The sequence below is a fragment of the Uranotaenia lowii genome, chromosome 1 (genome assembly GCF_029784155.1).
Source record: "Uranotaenia lowii strain MFRU-FL chromosome 1, ASM2978415v1, whole genome shotgun sequence".
Taxonomy (NCBI): domain Eukaryota; kingdom Metazoa; phylum Arthropoda; class Insecta; order Diptera; family Culicidae; genus Uranotaenia; species Uranotaenia lowii.
Genome location: NC_073691.1, coordinates 45,023,036 through 45,043,027, shown reverse-complemented (window position 1 = coordinate 45,043,027; position 19,992 = coordinate 45,023,036). Strand labels below are relative to the sequence as shown.

At 36.1% G+C, this 19,992-nt stretch overlaps 1 protein-coding gene across 1 annotated transcript in view; it reads left to right on the top strand.

Annotated features, from left to right (window-relative positions):
- Positions 1-2,338: 2,338 nt before the first annotated feature.
- The window catches only part of LOC129739130 (uncharacterized), a 362,823-nt gene continuing 345,169 nt past the window's right edge, over positions 2,339-19,992 (top strand). The window contains exon 1 of the mRNA XM_055730527.1: positions 2,339-3,611. The gene's annotated coding sequence lies outside the window, so the exon portion shown is untranslated. The remainder of the gene's footprint in view (positions 3,612-19,992) is intronic.

The following is a 19,992-nucleotide window of genomic DNA, read 5'->3' as shown; positions in this document are numbered from 1 at the left end:
CGAAGGTTGGAAGACCCAAAATATTACTTATCATGTGCAATTTTCGCAGAAATTCAAATCTGCCGTCTAGCTAAACCGGAGACATTTGAGGAAACTTTATTTGGCTCTTATTATTCAGGAAAATAAAAAGTCATAACTTCGTGAAACTTAATTCGATCAAAACAGTTTTTTAGCCGAAAGATTGTTGAGAAAGATTTCAATGTGAAATTATGAAGGTGAAATGCTACAGAGTTTTTTTTATTTTATTTACATAGTATTCCGTCTCACGACATAACTTGACGAACATAATTCCTAAAATTCACTCGGTTCATAGCAACCGTTCTCCAATTTCTCGGGCACCCCACGTTCGCCAGATCACGCTCCACTTGGTCTAACCACCTTGCTCGTTGCGCCCCCGCTCGTCTTGTTCCTACCGGATTCGTAGCGAACACCTGTTTTGCAGGACAGTCGTCCGGCATTCTCGCAACATGTCCAGCCCAGCGTATCCGGCCAGCCTTCACCACCTTCTGGATACTGGGTTCGCCGTAGAGTCGCGCGAGCTCGTGGTTCATCCTTCGCCTCCACACTCCGTTCTCCTGTACGCCGCCAAAGATGGTTCTTAACACTCGTCGCTCGAATACTCCGAGTGTACGCAGGTCCTCCTCGAGCAATATCCATGTCTGGAAATGCTACAGAGATTACATTCATTACATATAATCCTAATTTCATGAAAAAGATATTCAAAATATATTAATTTCTGAATATATATATTCAATAAATCAAACGAACGATCTGAAACTTTGGGAGTGGTTGAAATTATTTTGAAGCCGTAAATTGATATTCATTATATATGTATAAATCAATCGTCTTCCAAGTGAGTCCTAAAGCAATTATTTTATAACATCACATCTTCTTCATAGGGCTAAAGTGGGGCAAAGCAGATCGCGTCTTTTTATCCTTTCACCTGTAAATAGGCACTTGAAAAAAAAAAGATTTAAATACCTTTCAGTTCATTCTATGGAATTTCAATGACACCAAATTACATGTTGGTAGGATTCTAAAGAAAAATGCTCAATACCGGCGCTTAGTGTTTTTTTTCGATTTTGGGTCCGATTTTTCCCATTGTGCATTGGACGGTTTATATGGAAGACCCCCTCAAAAGGACCCGTCTTTAAATTGGATTTCAATGGAACTAAAAGTTCTCACAATAAGCTTAAGAAGGCTTTTTAAATGTGTAACCATTGGAAAATATCGGACAACATTATGCACGACAGAAAATTCGCCTGTGCAACTATTGGGCACATGCAAGCTGTTTTAAATGATTTTTTAAATTCTTATGTCACTTTTTTGAACCCTTCAACAAATGGATCTTGTTGACCAATCCTGTATCAGTGCAATCGACAAAAAAAAATGAGTGAATTCGGTTGAAATTACTAAAATACAGCATAAAAACCAAAATCATGTGCTTAGCTGTGCAACGATTGGCAAATCACCCTACTACTTTACGACACTGTTTTTTTCGGCACCAAAAGCAGGCTTTTATGCAACCAAAGTTAGTTTCGGAAAATAGATATTTTACAGTGACAGTGACGGAGGTTATCGGCAAGTAGGTGGATTTTTTTTAAGTTGTGCTCATGAGTTCTGAATTGGCAGAATAAAGGGTTCAAAGGGGGTCGTTGCTATTCGATCATCTTGAGTGAATTCTAAATCAGCAAAATTGAAAAAAAAATTAGAAGCGGAATTTGAGTGCTTATATGCCTTTTACATGTTAATTTATAAGTAATCCTCAGGTGGATATTCTTCCATAAGGTTCTTAGAACTTCCTTAATTTTGTGTTTTGTAACGTAAGTATAACTATCAATTGCGACTTTAAATGTCAGCTAAATGGTATACATGTCGGGACATTGAATGGATTTCGATAGGTAGAGCTGATCATCCTCTCGGAAAATGGTAACCCTGACAGAGGGTGGTTTTAATCCAGCACGCCTCAACTTCTCTCGCGTAAGCATTAACGCACACCGATCCGAACCGACCGGTTCCAAGAGCGAACCATCGCTTGTCGTTGTCGGTTCGACTGGATTATGCTCCACCATAGCTTCGTTTGTAGGGGTAACAAAACTTAACGAACACGACCACGACCGCGGACCCAACGCTCTTGAGCTTGAGATGGGCCAAAGAAACGGGTTTCTTTCCTCCGTCGTCATTCCAAGCTTCAAAACAAACTCCACATCTCCCATCCAGCGCAGCCATGCAATGTGGCAGCAAGCAATGTTATCGAACTGTCGTCATCATCAAGCGGGGCGCGAGGCGATGTTGATGGTTCGCCTTTTTTTCGAGTCTTCCACACAGCTAGCTGAACCTCGTCTCATTTCTCGTTGGTTCTCTTGCGGGTTCGTACGTTCGTACGCGTACCGGGTGCTAGCTAGCTAGGTGTTTCTGATTGGGTTCCCATCCCGTACGCGTATTTGCTTCCTGGTGCTTTCGTTCCGTGCGTGCTAGCCTGCTCGGTGAGCCCGAAGAAAATTCCATCGGTGATCCCTGGAATGGATTAGGCTGCGTTCGTTCATCTCTCGGTGTCGAGGACTCGACTCGATCAAGGGAATTCGATTCTTCAATAACCGGTATCTCGCCCCCGGTATAGACGTGCGTATGTGCGTGTGTAGAAGGAATGAAGAAAAATCAGTGCCTCCTTGATTGGGATACGTGCTGATCGAGGTCTCTGGAAGGTGTCTGTGCGATGTTTTGATTACTCGTGAACCTGAATCCCCACAAGCAGCAAAGCCTGTGATTGCACTCATCATAATCAACACAGCGGCAACAACAACAACAACGACAAACAAGAAAGTAATCAAAGCGCAAAGTAAGCAATCCAAGTAACCTCAATGTTACGTCGGAGCAAAGACGCGACGGTAGAAAACTGTGAAAGAGAGTGTTTTGGATAAGATACCTGATGCTGATGTCTGGTGTAGCTAAGAAAGCCGCCGCCGCCTTAGATTGCGTACTGTATCACCGATTTTTTTTATTCGTTGCGTTCCTCAATTACAGACATACAGAGTTCGGGGGTCTCTCTCTCTATCTTTAAGGCAGTGTTTTTTCGGGGTACAAAGAAAATTGTTCAATTGTCGAGTGAAAAAAGTGGAATTTTGAAAGTTTTCTCGACTTCCCCGCTGCGACCGAAATAACTGGGTTGTTCTCTTTTTTTGCTGCTGCAGCGTCTTTTTACCATGTTGTCACACCAAAGCTGCGGAGAAAATTGCGTGATTTAGTGGAAGATTTGTTTCTGCCCGTTTTTTTCGGTTGCTGATGTTGTTGTGGTTCATCACAACGTCACGTCGTGTTCGTCGTTAATAAAGCAATTGGAAGCGTCTTCAACGAGCAGCTGATCCACACCCCCACGATACCAGATGATCGAATTGTTGGTGCTAAAAACAAGCACAACTCAACTTAACTGAATGCTGTTGTGTTAGATAAGAAGATTTTCCCAGGCTCCGTCGAGTGGATGTTAGTTAGCAACAGCCGGAATGCCGAACTGCAGCTCTATCGCCGTTGATTGCATTCATTTGCGAGTGCTGCGTTCCTGATTATGCATTGATTGCTTTTTTCTCCGCAAAATCATCTTAAGTTATCTCTTGGTAAGTATTGTTACAAAAAGCTGTTAATATTTATGGTGTAGTTTAACACTGTTTAGATTAAAATAAATGACCTTAACATAGTTTCAGCGGTTTCAGCTGTAGCTTGATGCTTCCATCATTTATTCCTATAATCTTGCAGGAAAACATAATAAGCAGCTAAATTAGCTTCTATAAATGACATTCTTCTGTTGTTTGTAGGACTTGTGAGCATATCCTTCAATATCATTGGGATGTAGAGCAATTTGTTTTGTTATGAATTGAAGTTGATTGATTGTTTTTATTATGTTTTGTATTCATCTATCAAATCACATTTTTCAAAATCTTGCGATCATACATTGTTGTACAATGTGTGATATCTCATTTCAGCACCCAATAACTTTTTTGTAGCTCATAACATCTTGTAGTCTTCAAAGAATTTGTGTACAATCACTTCAAGAATATTTCAATCAAATTTGTAATACAACCGGTTTCCGACTGTTCAAGTCAGAGATAGAGAACAAATCAAAGGCGATTCCCATAATAAGATACTGAGCCTCGTTGAGCGACCTTTTGGAGTAGATGGATTGAGCTCAAAATTTCGACTTCTGATAGTTCAAGAAACAATTTGAGTCCGCAAGGTTTGAAATCTGAAACGAATCTCTTTCTGGATCACCCTACAGTTGATATTTTCCACAAGTAAATTTCTACATACAAATTTAAATTCTACAATTTACATTTTTTACATTTAAAAGGAGGCAAATTTTGATTTATTTTAAACATTATGGAATGTTTTATTGAGGTCTTGGAAATAACTAAATTAATCTTGATTTTAATTGAAAATGCAGTAGAACATGGCTGAGCAACGCGGCCTCGAGCCGTCCTTGTGCGGCCCTCAAAGCTTTTTTTAATTTTTTTTTTGATTTTTTTTCGAAAGATTGTCATAAAACACTAGTCTATACTAAACCAAAAAAAATACATGTTAGTAACTTGCTCCACAGTCATTCAGATGGATAACTTTTTTCTGGCATTTCTTGTGTTCTTTTAAAGGCAAATGCAATATTACTAATAGGCGAATCCGGGATGAATCATCCAAACGGATGAAAATCCTTGCAAAAAAAAAAAAAATAGACGAAACGCAATATTTGAGTGTATTTTTTATTCAAATGAAATTTTTCCCTGTTATCCAACTACCATTTTAAAATTTGTAAAAACACGAAACTGGACCAGAAGAACAAACAAAAAAATCGGAAGGCTACAGACAATCAATTGCACAAGTACTGGCATAAAAATAAAACAATTAACAAGAGCACTATTTTTTTTTTGCATATTGAGAGCTCTTGTCGACATGATCGACATGGGATTCTAATCAACATAACTCATAATAAAAAACTAAATGTCGTTTGACTGAAGGAATTGGGACGATTATTTTCAGAATATTCATGGAGAAATCATGCCAAAAAATAATAAATTGTGCCATTTTACATTAAAATAAACAAGCCACAATAGTTAGATTAGCTTTAGAAATCCAATCCCAGTGGTATCTGAACTTATTGAGAAAATCCATGAAAACTGAAAAATTCATCAATAATCTAGAATGTTATCCGTAATTTTTGGCGAAATTTGTTTGAAAATCTGTAAAGTTATGAAATTTTCTATGAAAACTTTACTAAAAATCTCAATGCAGTGAACTTCGAATTAAAAGCAGTTTATATACCGGTTGTGAAATCGGCGATTCGTGGGAAAATTAAGTTTTGGAAAAATTTCTCGAAGATACGCACAAAAATGGAATTAAAGTAAATGAATTTCAATAACTTCCAATGCTGAAAAGACTGTGATTTCTCTCAAAACTTAAAACATATGTTTCACGCTTTTTAGCATCACTATAGCTTCAGACTTAAATAAATAGTTTATGACTAAAACAACCATCCGTTTCATCAAAAAGGACTGGTCTTGAAAATACGGTGCAAACTGTTATACCTGAACCATAAAAAGGCCATCAAACTTTCGTTTTAAATAAAATTAAAAGAGAAGCAAATGATGGCTATCCAGAGAGAGAAAATATGAGAGAAACATCCAAAGACGATAAAGTAACACTCAAGTTGACGGTTTTTCTTATAAAAAATGGCAGGGAAGCTTACTTGAGATTCTAGAAGATTGAAAACTGGGTCTTAGACAGAATTGGCCCAAAAATCTGTGAATTCGCTCAACTTTGCTCAACGCCCAATTTCAAATGAATTCAAAATAGGTTTTCCACCGTTGGTAGCGATAACTCAGGTCTTTGAGAAAATTTATGGAATTATGGAAAGAGTAATTTTAGTCAATAAATTTCGATAAAGATCGTTGATCGTTGACAAAAGAAAGTGATTTCAAAAAGAAAAATATTTTTTTTTAAGTAATGAGAAGTGGTACAATAAGAATGATTTTTTTTAGAATTAAAAGTTGCTTTAAATATTGCAAAGACCTCGACAAAGTTTCGTTTTCGATAAAAAAAAAAGTAAATTAAAACGAAGTCTCTGTTTCGAAAAACAAATGTTTGCAAAAAAAAGTAAAAATTAATTAACAAAGGTTCATAAAAACTAACTAAGATTTAGTAATGCACTTGATAAAATTAGCTGGTATTGCCTGCTTTGCATATGATAAATCGTGATATATTTTTCAAGGTTTCCAAATAAATAATAGATACACGAATTCGTTATTTTTTCATTTCCAGTTTTTATTCGTGAAAAATCTGTTATCATAAAAGAATGACGTTTAATTTTAACACTTCTCTATAATTATCCATGAAGTTTTACAAACTGTTAGTTAGCGATATTTTGAGCGTAGCCTGCGGAAAAGAGTTTAAATTTTGTTCAAAATGTTCAAAATGTTGCTCATCCCTGCAATAGAACGTTATATGTTTATCGCTTCTTAAGCTACATGAGAAGAAAATTGGTTTCAAAGCTTTTTCGCCTTTTCAAACCTCTTGAAATACTGAACTTTTCCCCTACAAAATGGAAAATGTGTCCCTCCAGTAAGAGTGATACTGATAACTAAATTGCCTTGCGTTAAACAAATTTGACTTTAATTTAATTGATAATTGATTGATATCAAATAAGAAATAAAACGACTCCAAGTTTTTCAAACAATATTATTCGAATATTAGAAATTTGTTGATTTTTTTTTAATATAATCCAATTTACTTTTGTTAAGACTTCATTTTACCAAAAGCTTACATAGACGAGTACTAACACATAAAAATTGATGACGAACTCTAGAAAAATCAGTGAAAAAACACTCGTTTTATTTTAAAAAGGATTATTTACTTCCAACATTCAGTTAACAACATATGCCAAAACTAGATACTTATTATACAAAAAAGATAATTAAGAATGCATTTTACTCAGTAGGCTGTGACCGTCGATGACGGCAGTGCTTTTTTCAGCAGAACAAATTTCAAGTTGTTTCAAAAGTTCATTTGTGCATAACAATTATGAAATCCGTCAACTATCAAGAAGTTTTAGGACATTCGCGACGTGTTCCAAGAGGGTGAAGCTGGCAAAATGAGATGTAGAAAGAAGAAACACCAATGATCACGAAAGTTGTGCAGCCAATGAAATATATATTGGGGTAAATTGTGTGAATTGTTGTAAATTTTGCAGTAATTGTGCTATTTCGATCATTACCATTCCAAATACAAAGAATTCTCTATCCATTTCAGTCCCCCGGGATGTAGCTCATCAAATCTAAAAACTTGATCCATTTCCTGTCTGATCTTGAATGTTTTCAAACCAATCATGTTTAAAATTCAAATTAAAAATGGAATAAGTTCTATTACAAAATTTGGCCTTTTGGCCTTGGCATCCAATTTTTCCTTATTCAAATGTTCAATACTTTCGAGAAATTGATACTCATATCATGGGAGTCGTAACATAAATCTTTCAGTCAAAAACGCTGAAAATCTTTAAAATAGTTTTTATAGGTGTACATAGTCACTTCTCTCAAAAAAAAATGATAAAACGTTCCAGAAAATATTTTTGTTGCTATATTTTTACGCTGTTTCGATAATCTTTCCATACACATTATAAAATTTTACACACTTATTACTTTTTTTTCTAAAGCAACGAAAACTTCACCATTTAGGCGCTATACGCCACTTTATTCGTACTTATCGGAAGAATGCAAGAGAGCGCAAGATTTTGCTCTCATAGCCTTTAAATCGTGGCCAGCAACAATATTTTCCAGTTCTCTCATTGGTCAACTTCCATCTGATTTAAAGCTATCTGAATGCACTGCTGGTTATGGAGAGAACTTGACGATGATTTTCTCACTTGAAGCCCGCGCGGAAGCAAAATCATATCAAAATTTACAAACATGGCGGACGTTCTACCATATCCGATTTAAACTGACTTAAGGCGATATTTTATACGATCTTTTTCATTATACAGTTGGAATTGCGACTCGCAACACCATTATATACGACTCAAGCTATCATTTCTGGTACGATTTTATGTTTTCTGGGGTTCTATTTGGACTAGTGTTCCAATCGTAGGGTGTACCTTTATGTCTAAGTACGATATTAACCTCTTTAAGAGCAAATCGATTTTTTTCATTTTAATGTTCTCTATCATCTTTTTTTTTCAGTGAATCAATATAAAATAAGATTCCAGTTAATCGTAGTCCAGTGATCGAATTTTTGATCGAAGATTGCACTTTTGCTTCAACATAGACTGTTTAGCGATTATTAGCGACCACTTTTTTCCTGTCTTTTGCATACACAGTTTTCGATAGTTTTCGATAAAATCTTTATTCGCGGCGACGTTTCAGGCAGTCTTGGACGTAAACAGCTGTTTCCATTGTGTCAGTGATCACGAATGGCTTGCCAAACCATTGCCTTTTTGCCGAATTTTCCGGTAAAAATTGATGTCTCCGTCTCAATAACACTTTGGCCAACCCGAACAGTGTAATACGGCTCACCTAGAGGCGATTCGTAATCAAACTTGCAATAGTTTTCGTCGTCGATTATATCGCACATGTCCAGCTTTGTTTTGTTTACGAAGTTGCTTTCCTCTCCATACTTTCGAATCGTGTTTTGTACCGCACCAATAGACTGAGTCGATTTGGGATCATTTTTGAATTTCTCAAACCCTGGGGTCTCAAAAGCTTCGTTTTGGTCCAAAACTCATCCATGATTTTTTACAGAATTTTTAAGTAACGTTTACATGAGTAAATTTGAACTTTTAGGTTTGTATGGAAAAATTGAATATTTTGTACTGAAAAATCAACATCATTTTTGTTTCTTCTGTGCAACCGAGCCTGCTAATGGTTTTTGTGCCAATTTATAAATTCTTCAAAGGAAATTTTTCGCTGAACAACTTTGTCCAAGACCGTAACTTCGTATCTTATTAGACAAAAAAGTTATTAGCTGTTCAATAGGGGTATGTCTTTTGGCATTGATAAACAACAAATTCAATTGACACCACTGCTTGTGCCCCGCGAAGTATTGCATGAAAAGTAGTCAGTATTCCCATCTTTCAAAGTAGGAATTCTGGAGCTTTTTCAGAATTTTAGTTAATTTCCAAAATGGCTTTGAGTAGGGTTTTATGTCCTCTACTGCTTTTGCAAAATTTTCATTATGAATAAAGTTTAAACGACGTTTGATTTCTTTTTGAAGGTCGCAATAAATAAATTTCAAATAAGGATCCCTAGTTCGTTGATATTGGCGTCGACGAATGTTTTTCAGTCGTATCAAAAACTGAAGATCATCATCGATCAAAGGTTGATTAAATTTATGTTTAACTTTAGGTATTGAAGCGCCTTTAGCATTGACTATTGAAGTTGTCAAATTTTCTACAGCCAAATCAATATCTTCAACTGAATTCAGTGGAACGTTTACATCTAAATTTACCGTAAGCTAAAACCAGTCACTAGCGGGGCATAATAAGAGCCCCCCCTCTCCCTTGGGGCATTATAAGCACCATTAATCAGGGCACGATGAGCGTTTTCTGCCGGGGAATCTAGCAGCGAATTCAGTTCGATGAAGTCAACTGAGTAATAGAGCTATAACTTGACTTGTTTCATCTGACGATTTGGCTTAGAGGCGATGCGCCCGCTCACTATCCCGGTATACGATTTCTCATGCGTTAAACAGAGAAAGCAATAGCCTTCACTAAAATTTCACACCGATTAGCTGTCATTTTAATGGAAATTTTTGTAAGAGTAAAGAGCAAGCTTTATTATTTTTAGCAGGCCCAAGCCCAATTGGGAGGTGTTGGAGGGATAATCAGAGGCCCGATCGTCAGATGTTAACTAGTCAAGTTGTAGCTCTATAATTCAGTTGACTACTTCGAGTTGAATTCGCTGCTGGATTATACGGTAGAAAACGCTCATCGTGCCCCGATAAATTGTGCTCTGTTCGCCTCGAGTCAATAAATTTAAGTAAAAACGCGTTTTAAAATTGATTAAAGTAAAAAAAAATATGATGGTGATAATTAAGAAACAATGTGTACATAACGTTGCAGAACGTACATTATAGATCAAGATGGTTCAAATGTCATAAAAGCTTATTTCGTGGTGCTCAAAAATTATAATATATTCGTCACTTGAGAACCTAGCTGTTTTTTTTAATATTTCTGTATTGATGATAAGGAAATTTTTTTTTGGTGATAAATTAATATTATAGGAGGTGCGATACCAATTCTCATTAAAATATATTTAAGAAAATACGTTCTTTTGTAGAAAAGAGAAGTGCTTATTATGCCCCGGGTGCTCGTTGTGCCCTTATCTCTCCTAATCGAATATTTAAAAAAAAATAGAAGTGAGAGTTGGAAAACTGGTTTTTTTTAAATCACAAAATAAACATTCACAGTATAAACGTATTGTTTTTACTGCCTTTTAAATTCAAACATCCTGCTGACGTACACAAAACAATAGTCTCTATTGTCCGGAAAATTTATCACTAATTAGTCAAATGCCCATTGAAGTGGCTCAAACCCGAAGGAATCGTCTCAAAACCTTGAGGCTGAAACAAGAACTCCAATGTAAATTGTTTCGATAACCATTAAATCGTTGGAGCCAAGCCATTAGCCGACGTCGTCGATAGAAACTGATCCCAGAACGGGTTCGAGTGACCGACCATTATTCTTGAGATTTCCTCCCAGTAAAATCACAACATTGATTGGGCGTTCAGCCACTCTGAGATCCAAACAGTATCTTGTGTTGTGTGTGGGAAAACGCATTTTTCTCGGTTCCGTTTATGGCCTATGTTTTTTTCCGCTTCATCCGTCCGTTGTCGTCGATTAGAGGTGCATTATGGTGCCTAAACGTTTCCATTATTATTTACGGAACGAAAATGAAGAAAAAACAACAACCAACATCGTTTAGTGCGTCCAGAAATGTATCGCGTGTTTAGAATGCACTCTGAGAAGTTTAATTTTTTTAGAAGCGAAGGCATTAGGCGCACTTTTTGAAAATTGGGCAAAAAATTGACTTGATTTGTTTTAGGATAAAAAATCGAGATTGTTGACACGATAATCGTGGAAATAGCCCACGACGGTGGTAAATTGAAAACCTCCGCGTTTTCAATCTCAAGCCCTGAATTTTGCTACGAAATTTAGGATTTTATTCTAACTCAGAATGGCTATGTAGCTCCAAGTTTCAGAAAACATGTTGATGGTCTGAATACTTAACCATTTTTACTATTGAAGTAATACCGTAAAATAGGGTAATTAGTGACAAAAATGGGAAAAATGTTGTGATTGGAATGTTAAGTTGAAATTCAGGAGAATAAGGCTTTCAACTTTTGCAGGAAATCTGATGCTGGTTCTTGAATTTTATCACCCCTATGTTGTTTGAGTTTTTCAAACAAAAAAATCAATTTTTAAGTTTTCTAGCTGACTGATATGGTTGTGCGTAAATCTCACATCCCACATTGAGACAACTTAGTGTCAAAAAAGGTCGAATGCGTGGAGTCATCTTTACGGTATGGCATGTGCCAGTTTTTTTTCTTCAGAAAAAAAAAAACTATCATTCCACAACCATCAAAATTAGACTTCAATAAAGTTCATCGGCAACAACCCACTCGCACTCCTTCTCTATGACTCAATTTTGAATCCCATAAATTTGATTCCAGCCCATTATCGATTGCCAAACGAGTGTGCTTTTGGGCTCGCCTACGGAAGTAAAAGTCAAACTGTTACACCTTCCTCGAGGTGCAGCTCAACGAGAGAGTAGATTTTGGTCGGTTTGAGATCAATCGCGTGGGAGGGCCAAACCACTTCACTATTAACTACATAGTGAACTTTGAAAGATAGAAGAACAACAAAAGCTGCCGAATATTTATCGAATTTTTTCCTCCTACACTAAAGGCGTTTTAATCTATCTATCTGTACGCATCGGCTCGAATTTGGTGCATGTGCGTTTTTCATCTTTACCCGGATGCTTTATGGCTTTGCGCCATCTCTAGGCTGCTGCTCAATAAGGCACACTTTTAATGACCCGATTATTCAAAACTGATCACAACAACACGCATTTACGCCAACCGACAACAACAACAACATCTGCGCAACCATCTCGATATCGTTTTGATGAATTAGGATCTGCTTTTTCGGCACCACCAAGCGAAATTCGTTTTCGGTTTGGTCGAAACCTTCCTACTTATGAATGAATAGCGAGGGGTAGCCTCGCAGAATTGGCATTTCCAGTGGAATTCAACTTTTGGGTGCTTCAGACGCCATCGATTATGATTTCCGCTATCCATTGTCTGTGTTTTGCATTGGATCATCTATGGTGATCTCATTGATTAAGACAGCATCTCAAGTCGAACGGTAGTTGAAATCTGTCCAACGCCAAATCCCTGCTAAACGCAAAACTCTTATTTTCTGATAAAATATGCAGATAATTTTTTTTTCAACTGTTGAAAGTTGGGCTCATTCGGAGATTAGACTTTAGAAAATTCCAATGACTAAATATTCCGTGACTTTTGGATCAAGCATTCCAGTAGGGCGACACACCTTAAGAAGCAAAAAAGAAAAACCAATCCAAATCTTAAAGTCTTTATCAGCATTCCACTGAAATTACAGATCAAGAGAGTCATCACTGGCTTACAGAAATATTGTAGGCTACCATTTTTTTTCCATTCTCAATAGTCACGTTTCGAAACTAGTTCAACCGATTTGAAATGTTCGTCATTGTCGAGGGGTCCGGATTATAGGTTTAACTGGAGCCTATCGATCACATCACGTACAATTTCTACCGTTGATACATTTTTCTCTCATCTTTTTAGTGCCTTCTTTCGAAGCGCTGATTGACAAATTGTATGAAAACAGCGTCTTCGTCATTCATATCTTTTTTGTTCCTGCCGTATCCCAAAATTCAGCGTTTCTCTGAAAAGGGCAGATAGTTTAATACATATATTTACTTCAAAAAAATCAAAAGAAAAGTTAATCGATGGGGCTATGAGTGTAAAATTGAACGCATTTTCGCTTGATGCCCTCCATCAAAGTCTTTACAGTGTAATCTGGTACCAGTTTCTCAATTGTTTTTTTTTATTCACTGTCCTCTCGCTCTTCCGAAGTTCCCGCTTAATTATTGCCCAGTACTGTTCCACCGGGCGCAGCTCCGGACAGTTTGGCGGGTTCATGTCCTTTGGAACAAAATGGACAGAATTGGCCTCATGCCACTCCAGGACATTTTTAAAATAGTGGCATGTTGCCAAATCTGGCCAAAATAGCGGAGCTTCATCGTGCTGCTGAAAGACCGGCAAAAGGCGCTTCTCGAAGCACTCAGGATTTGTAGATCTCGCCATTCACTGTATCCTTTGTCAGGAAAGACTCACATCGAACTTGCTCTTGCCGGTGAAAAACTCCAACCCCGGATTTTGCTTGAAATCGGCTTTTATATACGTTTCATCGTCCATCACACAGCAGCCATATTTTGTCAGCTTTTTCTCGTAGAGCTTCCGTGCCGGAGTGTTAGCCGTTGATTGTTGTCGCTCATCGCGGTCTGGGAAGTTCTGTACCTTGATTGTATATAGTTCAGCTCTTTTCTTTGCATTCTGGACGTAGCTCTGCGACATGCCGATCTTTTAACCCTTTCCTTCCCATGGTAGCACAGATGATCCACAACTTTGCATAGCTCGCATTTGAACTGGGCGCTTTGGATCAACACCATTTTCTCATCGAATGTACAAGTATAAATGAAGAATCATTGCACAAAATTTGAGGAAAATCGATTCACTAGTTTTTGCTCGGCAGATCAAAAGCTGTGCAAAAGTTGGATTTTTTTGAAATTTAAATCAAGTCGTCATTTGATGTTCAATAATTTCACAAGTTTTCATAATTATCCTCAAATAAAAATACTGATGTGCAGAAAATTGCTTGTGTAAGCAAAATCAAATGATGTTTTGCTTAGATTTCCACTAAAACATATAAATTTTCGAATAAGTAAAGTGGATCACAGGTGATACACTGGGAACAAAACGTACTTTTCATCTTGCTAAGTTTTTTATCAATACTCATGAAAATCATTCCTTCAAAATTTTTTTCCCTTCAGAATAGGTATTTCATCTACTGAAATGACCACATGTCTTAAAGTATTTGCAAAAGCTCGTTATTTTTTTTCGAAAAACGGCATGTTTTGTTTTTATAGCGAAAAGTGTCATGGCGGCCACTGTTCAAAGCAAAACTGAAAATTTCAAAAAATTCCATAGTTTGACTTTTGAGGGCTGGATATACCCAAGAAATATTTCACGAAATAGGATCATTTTAGTTTGTGATCAATGAGGTAATGAAATTCCATGTATTTTTTCCGTTATTTCTTATTTTTCATTTGCACCCTCTGTGTTGTTATCTTCCCAATGGAGCATATATGATCCACCTCAAAACCCAAATTTAACAGCTGGATCATGAAAGTAGACTAAAATAATGCATCTTTTGTTCTAGAACTTTAGTTGTTTATCAATATTTCTATTTTTAAAACGTGGAAAACCTCGTGGGAAGGAAAGGGTTAACCCAGCGGTCGGCAACCTTTTAAGACAGAAGAGCCAAAAATTGCAAATTAAGGAAATTTCCAAGTTTGAAAGAGCCGCACTTAATTTTATCCTTACTACAAATAATGGTGATTGCTATAAGATACATTGCATCCTGATGAGAACTCAGTTTTATTATCTTTTTTCACATTGCCACAGATTTTCGTTGTTTTGTTGGCAAACGGAAGCGATTATACATTTTCGCGGAATACATTTTCAAAACGAGTACAGCTTAGTAACGTTGAAATTTTGGTGATTTGCCTTTGTGAGCTGATAGAATTTATCATTTTAAACTTTGGTACAATTCTTTCCTAAAACCTATTCCCAGATATAAAAAATAGACTTTCGATGTTGTATACTACAAGAAGTAAATTAATATTTTAAAAAAACTAAACGAGTGATTGTCTCTGTTTTTTTTTCCAATTCTACAAATAAGCCTAATTTTTCTGGTTTTGAACATCCGTTGATAGTCATTGTAGTTAATTTGTTTATTATGCGCATAAAACTATCTCTTTAAAGATATTTAAATCAACAAATTTCAACTCATAAATGTTTATTTTACGGATTGAAAAAAAAATAGTCAAAATTTAACAATCGGTCGCGTGTTGTGGTCTGATAATACGGTTATAAAATTTCTTTTGATTTTTTTTTACTACCTGCATTCTGATTCAGCTGTCTAGTTCTCATTTTAGTTTCTGGTAAAATAAAAAAAAAAGTTTCAAAGATTACATTTTTCGATTACGAAAATTTAAGTTCAAACTCTCAATTCTGTTCGAAATCGAAACCCTTTCAAGTTGTTTCTTCTCTATAGTAATTAAATCTTGAAAATAATGTCTAAACCTCTGAGTCTAAAATATATCATGGATTCAGATTGATCCTTCTGTCAAAGTTCCTATGAATTCAAATCACAAATTTATATTTTAAATTTTAATACAATTAGTGATTAAAAATTGAATCTATTTGATTTTTTCTAACAAATATTTTAACTTGTTGAATGAATTCTCAGATTTCGCTTGCGAATTTGTAATATAAATATTATCATAGTAGTTTGTTGGGGGCTGGCCGAAAATGTTAACCCATTTTAATGATATTGATTTGCTGTATTACAGTGAATTTTTGGAATCGTCAAGAATAGATTCATCCGATGATGTAGAAATATGCTGGGTTCCAATGAAAGTTTTGATAGCTATCTCTGATCTTCCGGAACAATAATAAATTAAACATAATAATAGACATGCAACATTGGCTCTGCTTCGCTGCATTATTTTGATCAACACTTCATAGAACAAACCAAAACTAAAATTCCTATAAAGAGTCAGAAATCCAAATCTACTTTGAAAACAGTCATGACGTTTTTAGAATAATTGCAGGAACATCGAAAATCAAAGTTTAGAATCAAAAAAGGATGTAAAAGTTGTAAGAAGATGTATAAAAATATATGGAAGAAAATGCATCTTTACCAAAAAAAGTTGCTCTTTCGAATAAATAAAAAATAATATTCATATCATATGTGAAATTTTAAAATTAGATCCAGCACTCAGCTCCCGGTTTACAAAAATATTTTATTTTAAATTTTTTTCACTTGAACTCATGTTCAAAATAAGAACGAAGAACCTGAATTTTTGAAAATTTGTGATTGAAATGGAACATTGAGAGATCGAATTCAATATTTGAAAAATTTACAACAAAAAGTTTTAAGAAAGTTTCTGCACATGTCAAATAATCAAATTATTTAAAGGATTATTTAAACCATTATCTGATGTTCATATTTGTTCAGAACGGCGGTAAAGCAAATATATTTTTAAAATATTCAATTCAAGAAAAACAAACTCAATTTTATAACCTAAACAGTGAGGACTTTATTTGACGATTAAAAAACTTCTCGGTTTTTATCCGATCAAATCAAAACAACAAAAAATACAAGTTCAACAGAAAACTTCCCGTACCACCAAAGAAAAATTTTCTCCATGCTTCCGAATGCTATATAAGACTTTTATGAAGAAAGTTAACTGATTTCTGAATCTCAACTTGGTTGCAAACTGACAAGATGCTGTTAATTTGATCTATAGTAGTTTTTTGATTTCTTTTTGAATCCTGGGAAATATTATTTGAACTGAAGGAAAACTTATTTTGCGTCCGTTTACTCTAGAAAACTTCGAAGATTTTCAAAATTTTCACACATTGCGTTAAAGAGCCGCAGTTATACATCCAAAGAGCCGCATGCGGCTCGCGAGCCGCAGGTTGCCGACCTATGGGTTAACCAAATCACGGCAAGAGACGTTGGGATTTTCTTTAATCATTCGCTTCACCTTTCCCTCCGTCTTTTTGTTCTCCGGTCCCGGTTTTTTTCCAGCTCTTTTTCCATGGTCCAACGTCAACCGCTCCTGGAACCGCTTCAACACTCTGGAGCCGGTTGAATGTTGAACCTTCAACATTTTTCCCAACTGCCGACAGATCAGGAAATTCCAGGTGTTTGGAAAGAATTTGTTCTCTTGACTCACGTTGGTTCACCTCCATTTTCGTTGAATCGAAAAACACGACTTCCAGTTTGACAGCATGTAAATAATACACACCAATGAGAAAGTGTGCAAAATTTGGTTGATTTTTGCCCAATGGTTAAAAGGGTAATGCCCTGTTGAATGTGTCGCAATAATTTCATCCCAACAATCAGTTTTGTAGATATATTCTGTAGCGTCTCGATTTCCTTCGGAAGTCGAAGCTGTAACAAGACGACAAAACTCTCAAAAACCAACAGCCACTGATTCTAATCAGGACTGAATCCCACTTCGTGCTAAAGGAAAGTTAAAATTTTATTAGCAGAATTGCATAGCTCAACTTAACAGCACTTAAGCGCCAACAACTAAAAAAATTGATGTGCTGAAGTCTCTTAAAACCCGGACCTTCTTCCCAGGGGTGGGCTTCCAAAGAAGACTAACCAAAATGGTGTTGGCGAAATGAGGAAAGTTTGTGTAGGTTCACGAACTTAGTCGCCGCGGAATATCCGTAGTTCTCCGCAGCATAAAATGACCAAACACAATGCTTAAAAAGAGGTTCACAAAGGTAACTAAAATGCAAACTTACCGATAAAATCGTCCTTGCACCTGCACACAAGCTACCGCCAGAGAACTTCCCGGGCTGGGTTTGGATGCCAAAACGTATAGCTAGGCCGTTAACTCCCGAGATCTTCGTAGGCTCGAATCGCAACTTGCGCGGCACGTACTATCAGGACAGATTTATTGGGGAAAATACTTGAAAGCAGTAGGGTAATAACCGCTTTACTCAGATTTACTCAAAACGCAGCTTATTTTACAAACCGACCGAACAACTCCAGGATCAAAATGCTAAGACCTCCAGGTTTTCTTCTTGGTCTCCAAGAAAACTCCATTTTCAATCCTGCCATAGAAAAGCCACCTTTGGTAGCTCGTGATGACTGTCAGAATAACGATAAGTTATTCCTTAGTCCTTATGGGTGGAATTTCCATTTTACCGAAATTTCACATTTCAGCACACAAAGATCCACTCCCAATAAGACTAACATGATACATGTTCAAATTATGCATTGGAGATACTACGGATATTACCACTTTGCCTACTACGGGCCGTTACAATTCTTATGCTGTTTTGATATACATTCTATATACATTATAGAAAAATCGTATGAAAGTTGAAAAAAAACAGCATTTACCTACCAAAGTGAAGGCAATATACATATGTACCTAAATTTCATTTCTTTCTTAAGCGACGAAAAGTACACGAATTGGGCGTTATGCGACACCTTATTCGTATCTATCGGAAGAATGCAATAGAGCGCAAGAATTTGCTCTCATAGCCTTCAAATCGTTGCCAGCGACAAAATTTTCCAGTTCATTGGTCAATATTACCCAATTCCTATCTGATTTTTTGCAAATTGACTTCAGACGACATTTTATACGATCTTTTCACTACGCAGTTGGAATTGCGATTCGCAACACCATTGTGAACGACTTAAGTTATCATTTCTGATACGATTTCATGTTTGCTGAGATGTTCGCCCTTTATATAAATTTATTTATCAGTATCATCACGTATCATCGCAGAATGTCAACGTAGATTTGGTGAACGAAGATCAACGAATTTTCTGGTATATATTCCATTCAGAAGTACTTAAGTCTCTGGCTTTCAGGAAACAAAATGCTGCGATTTACTTAGACATCGGAAAAGGCTTAAAGTGTTTGATTGGCTGCCTCACAAATTATTTATTGATAAACTAGATAAATTGATGACTCTCAAAGGAAGTATTAAGAAAACGGCACTTTGGTGACTCTACTCTTTCGATGGCGACCGTAAAAAAGTTGAAACCTTCTTGCAAATAGAATGTTAACGCTTCGTTTCAAAAAGTAACAAATTTGCAACAATTAATGTATGGAAAAAGTGAAAAATCGTATTTTATTTTAATTTTTTTTTCTTGATGTATTCATCATTTCCAACTGTAAAAAATAATTTTTAGGGAAAAATAAAAAAATATGAAATGAAGGGTTAACAACATATTACAGCGACTATATGAGCCCCCTGGCAATGCACAGTGGTGCAGAACATCAATCTAGCTGTACGAAATTAATAGCGCCCAGGGATGAAAAGATAGACATTTGATGTCTTGAGCAACATTGTTCAGTTTTACAAGGAGCATATTCTTGTATCAAAATTTTTGCCGAGGGGTCCACCGATAGCGAGATAAAAATGCTAACTTTTTTGTTTTTCAAATTAGGGCTTTAATGTCTTGGACAAAGTTGTTTATCTGATCAAAATATATAAGTTTGTTGAATATGTCAAAGTCCTGTCACATCACCCTCAGAAGTTACAGTCAAAGGAAAAAAAATCTCATAAAAAAACAGTTTTTTGAACCTGACACGTTGTAGATTGGATGAAATGGTTCGCTGTCTTTGAAACAAAGTTGTAACAAGCCACGATCTACAATTGTCTCATACATTATGATGGGTTTAAAAGTTGCTGAAGCTCTATAGAAAGCATTTAGTGTATTTTATAGGCAATTTTGGAAGGCTCCTCCATCGAAAAGTGCACATCATAATGTATGAGACAATTGTAGATCGTGGCTTGTTACAACTTTGTTTCAAAGACAGCGAACCATTTCATCCAATCTACAACGTGTCAGGTTCAAAAAACTGTTTTTTTATGAGATTTTTTTTCCTTTGACTGTAACTTCTGAGGGTGATGTGATAGGACTTTGACATATTCAACAAACTTATTTATTTTGATCAGATAAACAACTTTGTCGAAGACATCAAAGCCCTAATTTGAAAAACAAAAAAGTTAGCATTTTTATCTCGCTATTGGTGGACCTCTCGGCAAAAATTTTGATATTAGAATATGCTCCATGTAAAACTGATCAATGTTGCTGAAGAC